The sequence below is a fragment of the Acipenser ruthenus genome, chromosome 11, assembly GCF_902713425.1.
Source record: "Acipenser ruthenus chromosome 11, fAciRut3.2 maternal haplotype, whole genome shotgun sequence".
NCBI classification, from domain to species: Eukaryota; Metazoa; Chordata; class Actinopteri; order Acipenseriformes; family Acipenseridae; genus Acipenser; species Acipenser ruthenus.
This window is the reverse complement of record NC_081199.1, coordinates 20,343,012-20,360,722: the sequence shown is the minus strand read 5'-3', so window position 1 is coordinate 20,360,722 and position 17,711 is coordinate 20,343,012. Positions and strand designations below refer to the sequence as shown.

The 17,711-nt window shown below is 40.0% G+C and overlaps 1 pseudogene; it reads right to left on the bottom strand.

Moving 5' to 3' along the window:
- LOC117426748 (aryl hydrocarbon receptor-like) overlaps positions 1 to 15,044 on the bottom strand; it is a 168,125-nt pseudogene extending 153,081 nt beyond the window's left edge.
- Positions 15,045 to 17,711: the final 2,667 nt, after the last annotated feature.

Below are 17,711 nucleotides of genomic sequence, written 5' to 3'. Positions count from 1 at the left end.
GAGATCATGCGGTTGGCTCACGATGTCCCCTGTTTGGGCCATTTAGGTATCGATAAGACTCGGGAACGAATATTGGCTCGATTTTATTGGATGGGAGTTTTTGGTGAGGTGGCGCGATATGTAGTGGAATGCCAGCAAGTAGCGCCAGGGTGGGTTCGCCCGGCCCTGCTGGCCCCACTGCCCCTAATCTCAGTTCCTTTTGAGCGGATTGCTATGGACATAGTGGGTCCATTGAGCCAGTCTGACTCTGGGTATACACACATTTTGGTAGTGGTGGACTACGCAACCAGATATCCAGAGGAAGTACCATTGAGATCCACTAGTGCCACAGCCATTGATAAAGAGTTAGTGAATATTATATCGAGAGTAGGGATTCCAAAAGAAATCCTCACTGATCACAGAACGAACTTCATGTCACAATGTTTGAAAGAATTATACAAATTGATGCAAATTAAGTCAATCCGAACCTCCGTTTATCACCCGCAGACGGATGGTTTGGTGGAACGTTTTAATCAGACCTTGAAACAGATGCTGAAGCGGTTTGTCAACCAAGCGCAAAAACATTGGGCTAAACTCCTCCCTTACATAATGTTTGCAGTGAGAGAGGTACCTCAGAGTTCGACCGGGTTCTCTCCCTTTGAGCTGCTGTATGGGAGGCAACCACGAGGTATCCTTGATCTTGTGAAAGAAGGGTGGGAGGAGCAAACAAAAACCTCTAAAAACAGTCAAATATGTAATTATGTTAAGAGACTGCCTACCATTGGTTGGTCGTTTGGCGTAGGAGAACCTAAAACTAGCTCAGCATCGCCAGGAGCAACAGTACAATAAACAAGCACATATTCAGACTTTTCGGCCAGGTGATAAAGTACTGTTGCTACTTCCCACATCGGACTCTAACTTGTATGCTAAGTGGCAGGGGTCATATGAGGTGGTTCGGGAAATTGGTAAAGTAAATTATGAAATTAGACAACCCGATTGCCGAAATAAAACCGAAATTTATCATATCAATTTACTAAAACCCTGGAATGAAAGGGAGGCCATATTTGTAGCTGGTGACAGTTTGGAAGAGGATTTTGGTCCCACTGTCAATCCACCAGCTACAACTCATATTCCGATGGGGGAACAGTTACTTCCGGATCAGAAACGGGAGCTCTACCAGTTAGTGGAAAGGTTTAATGATGTTTTCTCTGACTTGCCCGGCAGGACTAATGTTATTTCTCACGCTATTATTACTCCACCAGGGATCAGGGTCCGGGAGAGACCGGATCCGGATCCCAGAGAGTCGCAGGGTTCCTGTTCGCAAGGAGGTGGAGGATATGCTCGAGCTTGGAGTCATTGAACCTTCCCGGAGCGAGTGGTGCAGTCCTATCGTGATGGTGGGCAAGAAGGACGGCTCCACTCGGTTCTGCGTGGACTTTCGAAAGGTTAATGCCATCTCCAAGTTCGATGCATATCCAGTGCCCTGGGTGGATGAGTTCCTCGACCGACTGGGTAAGGCGCGGTTGATTTCGACCTTGGACCTGACGAAGGGATACTGGCAGATTCCACTGACAAAGAGCTCGAAAGAGAAAACTGCTTTCTCTACCCCAGATGGCTTGTTCCATTTCCGGACCATGCCCTTCGGGTTGCATGGAGCTCCTGCCACCTTTCAGAGATTGATGGACCAGGTCTTAGCTCCCCATCATCAGTATGCTGCCGCGTACATTGATGATGTGGTGATTTTTAGCTCCACCTGGAAGGAGCATATTGTTAGAGTTTCAGCCGTCCTCCAGTCTCTGAGGGAGGCGGGGCTAACAGCCAAGCTGGGCAAGTGTGCATTTCGCAAACAGCCCCACTAAGGAAGTGGGTGGGGCAGGGAGACCCCAATACCATTAATGAGTTTGTGGATCTGGTAGAGCGGCAGTTAGCGGAAGAGCTCTCCCGTCAGCCCTAGATCCTGGCAGCACGGAACCCGAGACAAACATCGTGTAGGATTCGGACTCCCTTAAGGTCAGGTAAGCAACCGGCGGTGCCGGAGAGGGGTGAAGAGCGGCCGGAGGCCGTGAAGGGACTGGGGACAGATGGGGGAGTAAGGGTAGAGGCCCGGGGTTATGGTAATTACCAGTGTTTTAAATGTAACCAGTTCGGCCACATTGCTAAATATTGTACACAAGAAGAAATAATGGAGTGTAAAATTGCTAAACCTGGTATCATTGAAAGTCAGTTTTGTGGAAATATAATTGTGCCACGTCATCCTGTGGGGACGTATCCATATCTGATCTGGATAAAGATTAATGGGAAAAGGGCAGAGGCTCTTGCGGATTCAGGGAGTGCTATTACGTTAGTTACGTCAGAATTATTGTCGAACAGTCCATTGGATTATGATTTTAAGACAGGAATTACTTGTATACATGGGGATATTAAGCACTATCCGACTGCGGTAGTCTCCATTGAAGTCGGATCCCAGGTGGTAGACTTCCGAGTCGGAGTGGTACCTCATCTTCCCCACCAAGTAATTCTTGGAAGAAATATCCCAGGGTTCGGTACTCTGGTTAAATTTAACAGGCCATTGGCAAAGCCTGAAGTAAACAATGAGGCAGAAAATACGCCAGTAGAGAGCCCTCATGACATTTTCCCATTTACCGGCCCAGATCTGTTTATTGAATGCAGTTGTGTAAGAGCGAGGAAGTCACGCCGGCAGCGGCGACAGGAACGTGACACTATGACACAAAGTTTAATTGGGGTCCTAGCAAAATGTAATTGTAAGGGGGTGTCTACGCAGTGTAACGAGAAGGAAATTGTTGCAGAAATGGGAGAGGTGGCAATAGAAAACCCAAGGGAGGGGCCCTGGGAAGATTGTCTTCAACTCCCGAGTGGAGATTTTGCTAGGGAACAGGAACAGGACCCTACTCTTGTGAATATCCGGGAGCGGGTGGTGTCAGTAAACGGTACCAGGGTAGAGAACACAGTAGTTAACCCACTTGAGCATTTTATTGTAAAAAATGATTTACTGTACCGCTGTAAGCAGCTTAACCAAGAACCAGTAGAACAGTTGTTGGTTCCCCGGGCTTACCAATCACAAGTTTTATACTTGGCACATACACATCTGTTTGGGGGTCATTTAGGGTCTGAGAAAACATTGCAACGTATACTGAGAAGGTTCTATTGGGTAGGAATTAGAAAGGCTGTGGATCGGTATTGTAAATCGTGTCCTGAATGTCAGCTGGCTAGTCCAAATCCAGGATTACGAGCTCCGTTACAACCTCTTCAGATTATTGAGATACCTTTTGAAAGAATAGCTATGGATTTAGTGGGGCCATTAAACAAATCGGCTCGTGGGCACGAATATATTTTGGTTACATTAGATTATGCTACCAGATATCCTGAAGCCATTCCTTTAAGGAACACAACTTCCAAAACTATTACTAAAGAGTTGATACACTTGTTCTCTCGAGTAGGTATCCCTAAGGAAGTATTAACGGACCAAGGCACTCCTTTTGTGAGTCAATTAATGAAGGATTTTTGCACAACCCTTAAGATTACACCTAAATAAAAGGTTTAAACAAAAACAAAATCACGAACACAAAATAAACAAAACCCAGGTCAGGCTCGGCAATCGCCTTCACTAATTTTAAATATCTCTCGCTCTCCCGTACTCTCCTCTGTACACCCATCCTGAGTGCAGTGAGCTGCAGGCTTTTATATCATGGCAATTATCAAGTAATTATTCTATTACCCCTCGGCCACAAACTGCATGAATTTATTAATTATTCCTGGCAGAGGACGACCACCAATCTCGCCTCTGCCAGAACACATTTTAAATAAAACAAAATAACAATACCCACGGTGCGTCACCGTCATATAAATACATAAATCATAATAGAAAAAAATACAAAACAATAACCTGCACAGGGGCTGAGGGGGAGACCCCGTTCTAAAAATAAATAAATAAACGTACATGGCTCCCCCCCCCCCCCTTGTGCAAGGCACACATGGCCCAACGGCCACCTTCCCCCTCAGTCTCAAAGTTCCAGAAGAGGGGAAAGCAAGGTGTTTCTGGGGGCGGCCATGGTGGAATGTCCACCACCCCCCACTTCTTCGTGGCTAGCAGCTCCCTCTTCTGTGTTGCCAGCCACCGTTTCTCCTGCCGTGAAAGTGCGGCTGGGGGAGCTGGTCTCCTGACCTCCCCCCCCCCCCCTTTTTCGTGGCCGGTAGCTCCCCTCCGTGGGGCTCTGGCCACAACACTTCCTGCTGTCACAAGGCAGGCATCCCCGGGCGATGGTGAACTGGCATCCCCGGGCGATGACGAATTGGCATCCCCAGGCGATACACGACAGGGCAGCAGCGGTCCCTCAGGGGGCGACGCCGGCAGCAGATCCTCTCGAGGTGACGCCGGCAGCAGACTCCCGGGAGGCGACGGCGGCAGCGGACCCTCTGGAAGCGACAGCGGCAGCGGACCCTCGGGAGGCGACTGCAGGAGGGGAGCCAGGACCAGCAGTGGTGCTGGGGTTGGCCCTCTTCTCAGCTGCTGCGACCCGGTGGTTTTCCCCCATTGCTCTGCTCAGCAGCCTATGCAAGGACGGCTGTGGACCGCCAGCATCTTGTTCCGGTCCGTCCTGTCTTGAAGAGAGAGGCAGCTCCTGCTCCTCTCCCTAGGGTGGCGGTGAAGGCGGCAGGGGCTCCTCCCCTTCTCCCTCTGGTGGTGGTGCTGGGAGTGGCAGGTAGTCCTCCCACGCCGGTGGAGGTGGGAGTGGCAAGTCGTCCTCCCACGGCAGTGGAGGCGGAACCAGCAGGTATTCTCCCTCAGCTGGCGGAGGTGGGAGCGGCACACAATCCTCCCACGGTGGTGGAGGTAGAACCAGGAGGTACTCTCCCTCAGCTGGCAGAGGTGGGAGCGGCACGCAGTCCTCCCACGGCGGTGGCGGCGGAACCAGCAGGTACTCTCCCTTTGCTGATGGGACTGGGAGCAGCAGGTGTCCCTCTGGTAGGAGGGGGCAGTTGAGCGGGGAATGCCCCCGCTCTCTGCAGATGGGGCACCAGCAGGACACCTCTACATTGCGGAGGAAAGCCTCCCAGCTGATCTCCTCTGGTGGCTGTGGACACACCGAATCCCCCCGCGGGTTGTGGACGCACCAACTCCCCTCTCTTAGGCTGTGGACTCACCGACTCCACCCTCTTGGGCTGTGGACGCACCGACTCCCTCCTCTTGGGCTGTGGACGCACCGACTCCCCCCTCTTGGACTGTGGATGTTCGGGCTCCTCCCTCTCAGGCGCAGAACATTCAGGCTCCTCCCACTCAGACGCAGGATGTTTGGGCTCCTCCCGCTCAGGTGCAGGGCGTTCAGGCTCCTCCCACTCAGGCGCAGGATGTTCGGGCTCCTCCCACTCCAGGTCTGTGTCCTGGAAGACCTCCAGGCAGTGGTGCTCCTCATGCCCGTACCGCATGCAGTTAGTGCACCACTCTTCCACCCATGTCTTCCTTCCTCTCTGCCTCCTTCTCCTCACCTTTGTCTGCATCTTTTCTTCTCCACAAATAATAATAATAAAAAAAAAGCAGTACCCGCGCTGACTTGAGTCGGAGGCTGTGGTTGATCCCACGAGGACACAAAGTGTGGCAGGAATGGACGAGTGGTGACGTCAGGCCAGCAGCAGGAACAAAAACAAAGAGGCAGTTTCAAAAAGACGCGTGGTGCGCCGTTTATTTAAATGCAAAAATAAAATAAACAATTCAAACAGAAAACACTTGCTCACAGAGCAAAATAAAAGGTTTAAACAAAAACAAAATCAAGAACACAAAATAAACAAAACCCAGGTCAGGCTGGGCAATCGCCTTCACTGAACCTATAGGTTTAATTTTAAATATCTCTCGCTCTCCCGTACTCTCCTCTGTACACCCACCCTGAGTGCAGAGAGCTGCAGGCTTTTATATCGTGGCCGAGGGGGTTAACTGGCTAGTAATTATTCTATTACCCCTCAGCCACAATCTGCACAAGTTTATTAATTATTCCTGGCAGAAGACATGCACCAATCTCGCTTCTGCCAAAACACGTTTTAAATAAAACAAAATAACAAAACATACGGCGATTCGCCGACATGTATTTAAATACAAAAATAATACCCACGGCGCTTCACCGTCATATAAATACATAAATCATAAAACAAACAAATACAAAACAATAACCTGCACAGGAGCGGAGGGGGAGACCCTGTTCTAAAAATAAATAAACAAATAAACGTACAGGGCTCCTCACCCTGTTACACCACGTCAAAATGACACCCCCTGCCTTGATTTTTGTTTTAATACCAACAAGTATCCCGCTTCAGCGAAGGCATTGCACAGAACTTAGATTTAATTTGCCCCCTAGTTTCTCTAGCTAACTGAATTCAATTTGTCAGCATGTGTTTTCTTTTCTTGTATTTTCATTTTCTTGGTTGAACCTTGTGGTTTTGGAGTTCCTTGGCTGATTCTCCATGTCTTTATGTTGTGTGTATTTTTCTATTGTACTGTGTTTGTGAGAGCAAAAAATTGCCATTATTTGTTTATAAAACTTGAAGATAGGAAGTGTATTTACAGCAATATGTTTTTTCTGCATGTATGAACATGAAGATTACAAGGTTGTATTTCTATTACAATGGTAACAAAGAAAAAAAATAGACCTCTATATTTCTTTATGCATTTGTTTTCTACTTACCTATTTAATGAGTTACTAAATACAGTCAACTTAATTAAAAATATATGTGTGTGTGTGTGTATCTCTGTGTGTAATCATGGTTTGATCTTCCAGGCATGGCAACTAAAACCTTTATAGCAACGTGTTTCAATACAAGGAGGAGAGACAGATTGAAGCCCTGGGTGCCAATCAGCATTTATATTGTTTGCACATAATGAAGTCTGTTTGCAGTGGAGGAAATGCAGATACAGAAAGGGCATGTTTCGAGCACAATCTGTAGTTAAACAATTTTAGCACAATTGAATGGAAATTATATAATTCAGTCTATTGATAACTGTAGCAATTAGGAAGCTGGGCTGATTAAATACAGAAAGAGAATGTCACTGCCTCTGAGACCAGCCTTACAGCAGAACCTTATAGCATTATTATTATTATTATTATTATTATTATTATTATTATTATTATTATTATTATTTAGTACTGTGTCCTACTTAAATATATTTAAACTATTGGGGTCTGTTTTAATGATATACTATAAAAAGTGGTGGGTCTTCTTACCTGAAATTTAGATGTTCTGGATTGTATGTTTTGATTATTATTATTATTATTATTATTATTATTATTATTATTATTATTATTATTATTATTAATAATAATAATAATAATAATAATAATAATAACAACTAGCAATTTTAGCAAACTACAGTGCATAGGCTATGTAGAATATTGTTTGTGTGTGTATATATATATATATGTGTGTGTGTGTGCCATACATTTTATGTATTAATTTGGAGGCCTATACATGGACAGACCACACATTTTGCTTCATAAACTCAAATGAAACCTGCTAAATAATGTTACGGCAACATATTGAACTACATACTGTTTTGTAGTTTTCCACAAAAAACTGAAACAAATTGAAAAATGTAACATTTTGAAATCCAACATGAAATACTGTACTACTATTATGGCTTCTGGTAGATTTTTGCAATATCATTTTGTAGTTTCTTTGACTACACAATGTTAAATAACACATCTAAATTATGTTCACATTTATTTATTGCACCAGTATGTACTGGCAACCTTTAGAATGAAAAAAACCCCAAAACATGTCAAATATTTAACTTTGCAAATGTATTGACACTGAGGTTCTGATGTCTTTCCGCAGAGCGCTTGGTGTCCACTAATTTACAGACATCAAGTTGTGTACCAGCCACAACAAACAAACTGGACCATCGATAAAAGTAAAACACATTACTATATGATACAGATTTTGAATTTAAATAATGGCTATTTTAGACACAGGCTCTGCAGAGGGCCTTTACCTGACTGGAGGGATGTTTAGCCTATCTGCCTGTCAATAATCTCTATGGTACCTGAGTTTTGTGCTCACCCACCTGATCATTAAGGGAACAATTTGCAAGTGAGCACTGTGGCTTTGCTTGGGGTCAGGAAAACATTATGATAGAGTAACAAACATTGTGCAGCCATGCTTAATGGGGATATTTTATTTACAATTTCGGAGGATAGTTGAACTAATTGTCATGCTAAATAAATTATTCAAAGTATAGATACATATATATATAACAAAATGTCTTATTAAATATAATTTTTTTATACCCAGCACAGTTTTGTAAATGTAGGATTATGCATTCATAAATGTTACAGTTTCAGCAATAAAACTTTGTCCTCTAAATCTTGTGTCCTTAAAGCAGACATCTTTGTTTTTCTAAAATAACCCTCAATTTCCACAGGGTCTCCCGTTCTGGCTGACGGAACCAGCCTTTTTAAAATCCAGAGTCTTAAACAAACATCCCTCTTCCTCCATTTTATAAATTCTTTAAGCTGTTTTTTTTTTTCTTTTAATTATTAATGCTTCACAAGAAACAAATCCCGCATTGCACCACATTGGACTGAAACAACTTGCAACCAGACACTGCAAATTGTATCAACACGCTGATGGACAGAATTCATATCCTTACATTATTTTTTTTAAGGACTGAGGATGCTAGAATCTGTTTTAATCTCTCAGAATGGTGGATGTAAAAAATATAAAATAAATTATTTTATATGTATTGCAGAACAAAATCACGAGAGGACACACAGGTTTTTATATTCATTCATGCTGGAACTTGGAAAAGTTTTTCCAAATGGAAAATTGTTTAATACTTTTTAACACAAAAGCTTTACTCGTTAGTGCAACCCAGATCAATTTGGGCAGCAGTGTGGAGTAGTGGTTAGGGCTCTGGACACTTGACCGGAGGGTTGTGGGTTCAATCCCCAGTGGGGGACACTGCTGTTGTACCCTTGAGCAAGGTACTTTACCTAGATTGCTCCAGTAAAAACCCAACTGTATAAATGGGTAATTGTATGTAAAAATAATGTGATATCTGTATAATGTAAAATAATGTATAATGTGATATCTTGTGACAATTGTAAGTCGCCCTGGATAAGGGCGTCTGCTAAGAAATAAATAATAATAATAATAATAATCAACAGACAGGAAAACAAATGAGTATGTTCTTGATTTATTTGGTGCTCCCCAGATCGCCTGCTTTCATTGTCTTGGCAAATTAGTCCTGCTATTTAATAAGAGGAGTATAGGGCAAAACTGTTTCTGTCTTATAGGAAAGCTGCTAGAAACACCCCACCCACACCAGATACCAGCATGCTATAAAACTTTACTGCCTCTCTTCTCCTCAGTATTAACTGACTAATCAACTCATAAGAGCTTGTATTTATTCATGCAACTTCCTAAATTTAGCACTTGCCAAACCCATAAGCCAATGAAACAAACTCATAAAAAGAGCTCTAGTTCTCGCTGTAAACTAATTTTGATATGTTTTTTACCTCAAGCTAAAGGCACAAATTAACCCTCAAAAACATTTGACCATTCCCCCTTTCCAATTCTGACCCTTTATTAATCAGCTCATACTGGTTATATTCAGAGCTCTGCATACCTACAAATTATAATCAACTATTTTAAAGTACTGAAACTAATTTCTACTTTATTGTATAAAAGAAGGTTAGAACTGAAAGTATATAGCAGTTATACTTATTTTTTAAATTAAAATGAACAGATATGACCGATAGCTCCTAATATTTAACCAATGCCAGGTCTTAATAAAGGTCTCCATTGGAGAAAGCCCAGTGCCCTGTAGTACCGTTCATTCATATTAACCCACAGCAATCAAAGGCCTCGCTCTAACATGATCTAATGTCCGACACAAAGCAAAGATTGAAAGAGGAGTTCAATGTTATGACAGGTAATCATGATGTAGTCATTTCCACAGACATACAGGCTGGACTATCAAAAAATGGTATTTGAACATATAGACCCCCTGAAATCCCTTGTGAGTTTTTCCACAGTTCATCAGGAATGTCTCTTCAAGAGCTTTTTCTCCCCCTGCATTTCATTTTCTCCCTCTAGACACTGTTTCTTAAATTGTTGTCTGCATCTCGGTTCTCAGTTAGTCTCTGTAATCTTGTTCAATTTAAAGTAGCTAACAAAATAACTCCATAAATCCCCACTGTGTTGCACTGCCACCAGCTAAATTGGTCTTTTTTCATTTTTTAAACATGATATATGGTACTACTTTAGTTCAAAGAAAGTTTTCCATTGTTTTGCCATATTTTCAGGATATCTCTTAAATTGAATCTCTTATTTGTTTAAATTTGACTATTTTCCTAAAACTTTTCTCAGTGGAAGGGGACTGACGACTCATTCCAAGTTCAAGATAAATCTAAGTTTTATTTTTTTTTAAAGAAATGAATGAAAAAATGATTTGCTAACAGAGATAGTGCCTTCTCGATGAAGGCTCTACTGTGTGGTAGTTAACCACAAGTGGAGTTTGTTATTTCCTTCAAAATGAATCATTTAAGACCTACTGTATATAAAAGAACAGGTTAGATGTATGGAATTCTTTTGCTAGCTACAATCAATTTAATATCCACATCTCTTTGTTTTTTATTTGGCTGTGCTCAAGCCAGTGAATAAATAAAAATGCATTTAATGCAAGTCATAGTAATACAAGTTAGAGGTTGTATATTTCCAGGATATATTTTTTTCACATATCCAATGAACATCACACATGTATACAGTTTTAGTCATTTCGTGAAATGGCTGGGTGGGCATAATGACTGACATATACAATTATTTCTTCAATGTAGTGTTCTATTAACACTTTAGTAAAAGACACTGGACATTAATAGAGTTAAAGAATCTTTTTTTATATATATTTCTAAATTCTGCCGGTATCACACACACTTTGTTCCTATTGAATGTTTTGTAGTTAAGCATTAAGGCACAACAGGGTTTGGGTTGTGCTGAATATCAGAAATGAACAGTAGTACTATTTTTGCCATATTATAATTATGAATTATGAACCACTTCCACTATAAGTATACGTTTGTCTTTGTTGGAAGCACCTATTCCCTGCAGTCCCTGGGAGTGTGATGGGAGACACTTACTGTTGAAGAAGTTCTTGGCTCGGAGGTAGCTGACACTGAGCCGGAGGATGGAGAGTTTATCCAGGCTGGAGGTTACTTCCCCTGTGAAGGGTAAGAGGCTGGCCAGCCGGTCCAGTTCAGAGTTGAGCCTGTCTCTGTGCCTCTTGGACGGGTTTGACTTCACCCCTTCTGCAGGGGGGTGTTTTACCCTAGAACCACATAATTTAATACACAGTGAAAATTGCTGGTTCATTCAATCACCTGCATCCCGTTAACAAAAATTGCCTTCCCTCTGCTGTTCAACTAGTAGAAAATCAACCGCTTTATTGAATACTGTGAACATCCTATAGAGATCAAACTGTCCTCAGCTTGTGTGTATTTCTAGGGTTATTTATTTGAAAGTATTTACCTTGGTAAACAGAACTACAAACTATAAGTAGTAAATAACTGTAAATTAATGACGGGCCTTTTTTCCAAAGCGTTCACTCACACGTTCCTATCAAAGTCTGTTCTTATGAATAATATTATGTTTAAAGCTGTACTCCCTTATAGAGTAGGCTGCAATTGCATCCTTACATTGTTAAAATGTACCTTTTATTTTATTGTTGGTGTTGTTATTAACATTGATGTACATCTTGCTGAACATTATTTTAACATTTGCATTTCATAACTCAATTTGACTACAAGTCAATTGGTTGACACATTTTTTTCTGAATGGACTCAAGTCCAATGCTGTACTGGGATACATTGTTATGGTTACTGCAGGAACTATAGGTGGCACTCAGCCATTCAGTCACTCAGTCAGAACAGAGGATGATGGTGGGTGAAAATGCATGAAGATGCTTTCTAAAAAAAAAAAAAAAAAAAAAAACTCATTCTCAGCACACACACACATCACCAAATAACATGTAAAAGGAAAACCATGTGGATTGTAGACAAGATTTAGTTTTTCATATTTAAATGACATCTTTAGAAATAATGAAAAACATTTGTGGAAATTTTGAGAGATCAAAATGGGGAATGTTCCCTCGTAAAAAATGGCAGGCGGCACATCTGTGTAATTCACCCACTAAGGCATCAGCAAATCACAGTGAGTTGAGTTGTAGTTCGTTACAGTGAAGTGGACATTTCTTATTTGCTTTACCATTCATTCATTTCCTACACACTTGTCCCCATACATCTGCTCTTAGCCTGACAGGTGTTGGCGGTGTCTCTGGTCAATCAAAACACCTGACCTTTGCAAATTCACAATAATATTGGGTCTGCAAGGTTAACACAATTTTCTAGAAGGCAAAAAGTAACGTAATAAGCTAGAAATAAAGAATGCTGAATGCTATGTAGTTTGTTGTAAGTTTTGTATTTTCCTGTTAAAAAATAAAATGGCTACTTGAGCTAAACTACGAAACTGGAATTCCCACTGTTCCACTGCTAGTTTTATTAATGTATTTATTTTTGGTTTAATATATACAGTACTGCCAATAATTAAGATCCAATAATTAGAAGAATAATCATAAAAATGCTATTATTAAATTTGAATGTTTGGGCTGTATTAGAAATATTTAAATTGGGGTATTCCAAAATCAAAATATTTATTTATTTTTTCGTTTTTTTAGCTGAATAAAAATAATATAATACAGTACTTACGAGCAATATCAGGAATACAATGTAGGTACATTATCCTTTTTTTTCAATTTAGTAGTTGCCAATTATTTTTTATTATTTTCTCCCACCATGCAGACTCACCATGCAGCCAACTTGGGAGTTACAGCATCGGAGGACAACACAGGCAAGCCTGCAGGTGCCCGGCCAGACTACAGGGGTCGCTGGTGTGCGATGAGCTGACCTAACCCCCCCCCCCCCGGCAGCTCTCGGCCAATTGTGTGCCGCCCCTGGGAACTCCTGTCCACGGTCAGCAATGGAATAGCCTGGACTGGAACCGCGACGTCCAGGCTATAGGGCTCCTCCTGCACTCCACACGAGCGGCTTTACCAGATGCGCCACTCGGGAGCCATATTATTATTATTATTATTATTATTATTATTATTATTATTATTATTATTATTATTATTATTATTACTACTACTACTATTATTATTATTATTACTTGTTTCAGGGGTCACTTTACAATGGCAGGAAAGTTTTATATGTATATATTTTTTTATAAATGTATCAAATTAGGTTTGATAAATCAACATTATATTTTGTGTCTCTAATCAAAATACTGTCACCTAAACATGTCTAAGAATTATTAGAATATTTATTTATTTATAATAATAATAATAATAATAATAATAATAATAATAATAATAATAATAATAATAATAATAATAATAATATCTCAACTAGTGGATCATCCTAAATAACACAAATTAACTAATTAATAATAACTGTCAAAAGCAGTGTTTTGGTGCATTAATCCAAGCTCACATGGAAAAGTCACAATAAAGTATTGGTGGGTGATTTCTATAAAATTTGAGTGACAAATAGAACACTCCCGTACGCTGTATTCTGCCAAATCTCACTTTTTTATTGTTTAAAAGAAAATAGAAGCTGTGTGAAATTAGATGACATTAGCAAATAGTCCCTGGAATAAATTATGAAAAAAGGATACTCGGCAGTTCTGCCGAATAATAAAATAATATGAGACCAAGCATGTATTTGTTTTACTGATATTACGCTGTGATTTAAAGTAATTACATTGGTGATCCAATACATCACAACCGCTACTAGTACCAGCAGGCAATGTACTTTTTTTTTTTTCAGTAGGCCTATGTTAATGTGCGTTAGAAACTAGAAACTATCTCAAATAAACTGTGTTTCAGAATAAACCGTTACATTTTCAGCAGGGCATGAATACATGACGATTTTTTTTTTTAAATGTCTTTATTGTAACTGGTCCGCAAATTGATTTTCAGATTCTATTCACTGTATAGCAACCTGCTTTTCAAGAGAAAGATAGTTGCCTGTCTTTTTTCAACGAAGTTCTCCGCACAGAATATTAGTTTAGTTTTCATTAGACACGGTGCAGTCTAAACGATAGAAATTTAGACTTACATTTTAAAAGCGCAAAATAATGTTAGCATAGAATCATAACATAAATTGCGTCCAGTCGGGTCGTCATAATCGTGTCCAGACATATTTATGTTGCAACCTTTTTTTACCTTATAACCGAACCCCCATAAAATGTTGACAGTATTGACACCAGATATTTACATTTAGAACACGTATAAACCTACACTTACTGTGGAATGTGTGTAAAAAAAAATGCGTTAAGGGAGTGGAGAGTTGGGTAGTGGGGGAATTGGGAGTGGAGTGGGGATTTGGGGAGAGGGGGCAAAATACATTAAAACAAAAAAATTAATTAGGCTATAACTTACGTTCTTTGAATCGGTTTTCTCCTTTTGCGTCCGGCATACATGTTACAGTTTTAAGCAGACCTGTAATATATTATCCCAAATATTGCACAATACGGTATTTCTCTAGACTTACATATAAACCTTTTTGATGAAACTGTCGACTTTGCGTCTTCGGCAATATAAAATAGAACGTATGTATTTGTACTTGTATTGCATTCCCGCAGCACCGTTACGTTGCAACTGTCTGTGTCCTCCCAGCGCTTATCATTTAATGATGCACCATACTGTGGAAATGCGATGCTTTGAAAAATCTCTCAAGTGCACAAAGTTGTTATTTTTCATGCAACCGTGTTATTGTTATTTTTAAATTAAAATTGGGGTCTTGCAATAGCTTTTTTTCTAGTGCGTCATTTTAAAACCCCAAACACTACACTTTATTATGTCAACACCTATTCAAATATTTTTGTTGTTGTTGTTGACTGAAACGCCGTGCGTATAATGCTCCTTTGCTACTAAAGGAAAGTTGCTATCAAACTATTCTATCAGAAAAAAAGAAATTTCCTCGCCGCTCCTTCACCTTACATCCTAGACTCTTCTACTCGAGCAGACGAAAAAGCGCGCCCCCGACACGAGACAGACTGCAACTCCCCTTGCCAAACAGCACTGGGGACGCGCATTCTCGCGCCCGGCAAAGATTTCTGCGAGTACGCGCAACGCCTTGCAGAGCTCGCCAAGGAGAAATAGTGTTCCTACTAGAAACAGGAACGCGCACGTCTGTGAAGGCGCACACTCCAGATAGCTCCCATGTCCAATGAGAGGTAAGTCAGTTCTGCTCAGGTAAAAGGGAAGAGGTGAGTACTATGGGCAGCAGTGTGGAGTAGTGGTTAGGGCTCTGAACTCCAGACCGGAGGGTCATGGGTTCAATCCCCAGTGGGGGACACTGCTGTTGTACCCTTGAGCAAGGTACTTTACCTAGATTGCTCCAGTAAAAACCCATCTGTATAAATGGGTAATTGTATGTAAAAATAATGTGGTATCTTGTAACAATTGTAAGTCACCCTGGATAAGGGCGTCTGCTAAGAAATAAATAAATAATACTATCTAGGTCAGGTGATGTATGGTAGCCTGCATGCTTTGGTATGAGAACATGACGATGAAGGAAACAAAATGAAAAGTTGAATATGCTTCATGAAAAAACAAAATGTAACTACACTTTGTTCGTTTCAAAGACATTTTTTTTTAAAAAACGACTTGATTTTGGTATTTTTTTTTCTATTCAACAAGCTAAAACGAAAAACAAATCGTTTTCTCGGTTTCCAATTTTCATTTAAAAAAGGAAAAACAATCGGACCGAATGTACATGGACCAATTAGATACTACTAATCTTCAATTTCATTTAAGCTTTCCAGAAAAGACATTAGCTTTTGCTTTAGCATGGCTTCCCCTTTAATTTTCAGAACTTTTTCTTTATGAAAGCAGCATGTAGCATAAACCATGTTGAAAATGTAGTAGAGGTTGCAAAGAGGAAAGAGGACATGAACACCCTCTGTGATTTCACTGGTGCCATCAAGGTACAGCTGGTTTTCGATGAATAAATAAAGCACCTCTGCATTGTGTGGATCGCCAACAACAAACAAGCATGGGGTACTGTCACAGCACGCAGCAGCTTTTTTGACCTTGTCCTTACTTGTACCTCTCTGTGTGGAAAATGTATATATAAATAAAGAACATCTGTGCACTGCAATGCTTAACTCCAATGAGGTGCCGACCGTATAAGGCAGTTGTACGCTCACTTCTCAAATCGATCCACCAACCTTGATTTATAGACTGAAGTCCAAAAGACCAATTGGTCGCACACTCAAAATCAGGACAAGATTTTAAAAAAGATTTTCTTCATTTTATTGGTTAAAACATTTTTACTAAACCGAGCAAACAAGCAAAAAGGTAGTAGAACTACCCGTTTCGACACAACAGATCTACGTCAGGTTCACAATAATTTCAATTTCAGCTGTAGTCACTATATACACACGCATACAAATTAAATTAGATAGTTCAATTATAATCAAGTCATTTAGTAATTGTCTACATTGTGCAATTTCCATTAGTTCTTAACAATTGAGACTTTCAACTGTAATCACTTATACATACATGATCAATTAAATAATTGTAAAATTAAGTTATTTGTCACTTTACGTCATTATCCACATTGTATAATTGACATACTAAAATCAATATTATGGTTAATCTACTTCTAATTAAGAATGCAAAACTGTAATACAAATGTCTACTTCAGCAAATAGAGGGTACAATTGACTTATTCAGAGATATTGGCTCAAATCCAATGTTTCATTTAGTTCATAAGGTTCCATAGTTTTTAGTGTAAAAACCCAAAATGATTCTATTCTTAACAATTGTTTAATTACATTACCACCTCTGATATGAGCTGAAACTTTTTCAATCGCTACAGACTTTAAACTTGAAGCAGAGCCATGATTCATGGTTTTGTAATATCTCGCTATGGCATAATCCATATTGTTATTTCTAATTGCAGCTTTATGTTCTGCTATCCGTATTTTAAAATTGATTTTTGTTTGTCCTATATACGCTAGCCCACAGGGACATTTAAGCATATATGTGACATGAGTTGAATTACAATGAATGAAATCACAAATCTCATACTTTTGACCCGAATGTGGATGGTTAAACAATTTTGTACTGTATGTATTGGAGCAATAAATGCATCTCCCACATTGATAATTCCCATGTAATTCTCTCGTAAGCCAATTTTCATTTGGTGCTGATGGTTTGTACATTGACGAGACTGCTGCATATTTAATATTTTTACCTTGTTTAAAACAAAACCTAGGTGGATAAGTAATAAACATTTGTAATTGTGGATCAAATTCCAATATTTTCCAATGCTTCAAAATTGTTCTCTTAACCTCATTAGACATAAGGTTATGTTCAGTAACAAAAGTAATTCTGTCGTCAATAGAGTCATTAATTTTTGTGGTTTATAAAAGTACATTGCGTTGTAATGTTTTTGTTTTTTGGTATGACGTTTCAATTGTGTTTCTTTTGTAACCTCTGGATTGAAAATGGTTCGGCATATCTTTAGCTTGGATTTCATAATCAGACTCATTGTCACATATTTTTTTTAAACTGGCCATATGGAATGTTTTTAATCATATGTTTAGGATGGTCACTATTTGCATGCAGAATCGTGTTTCTAGCGGTAGGTTTACGAAAGACCATA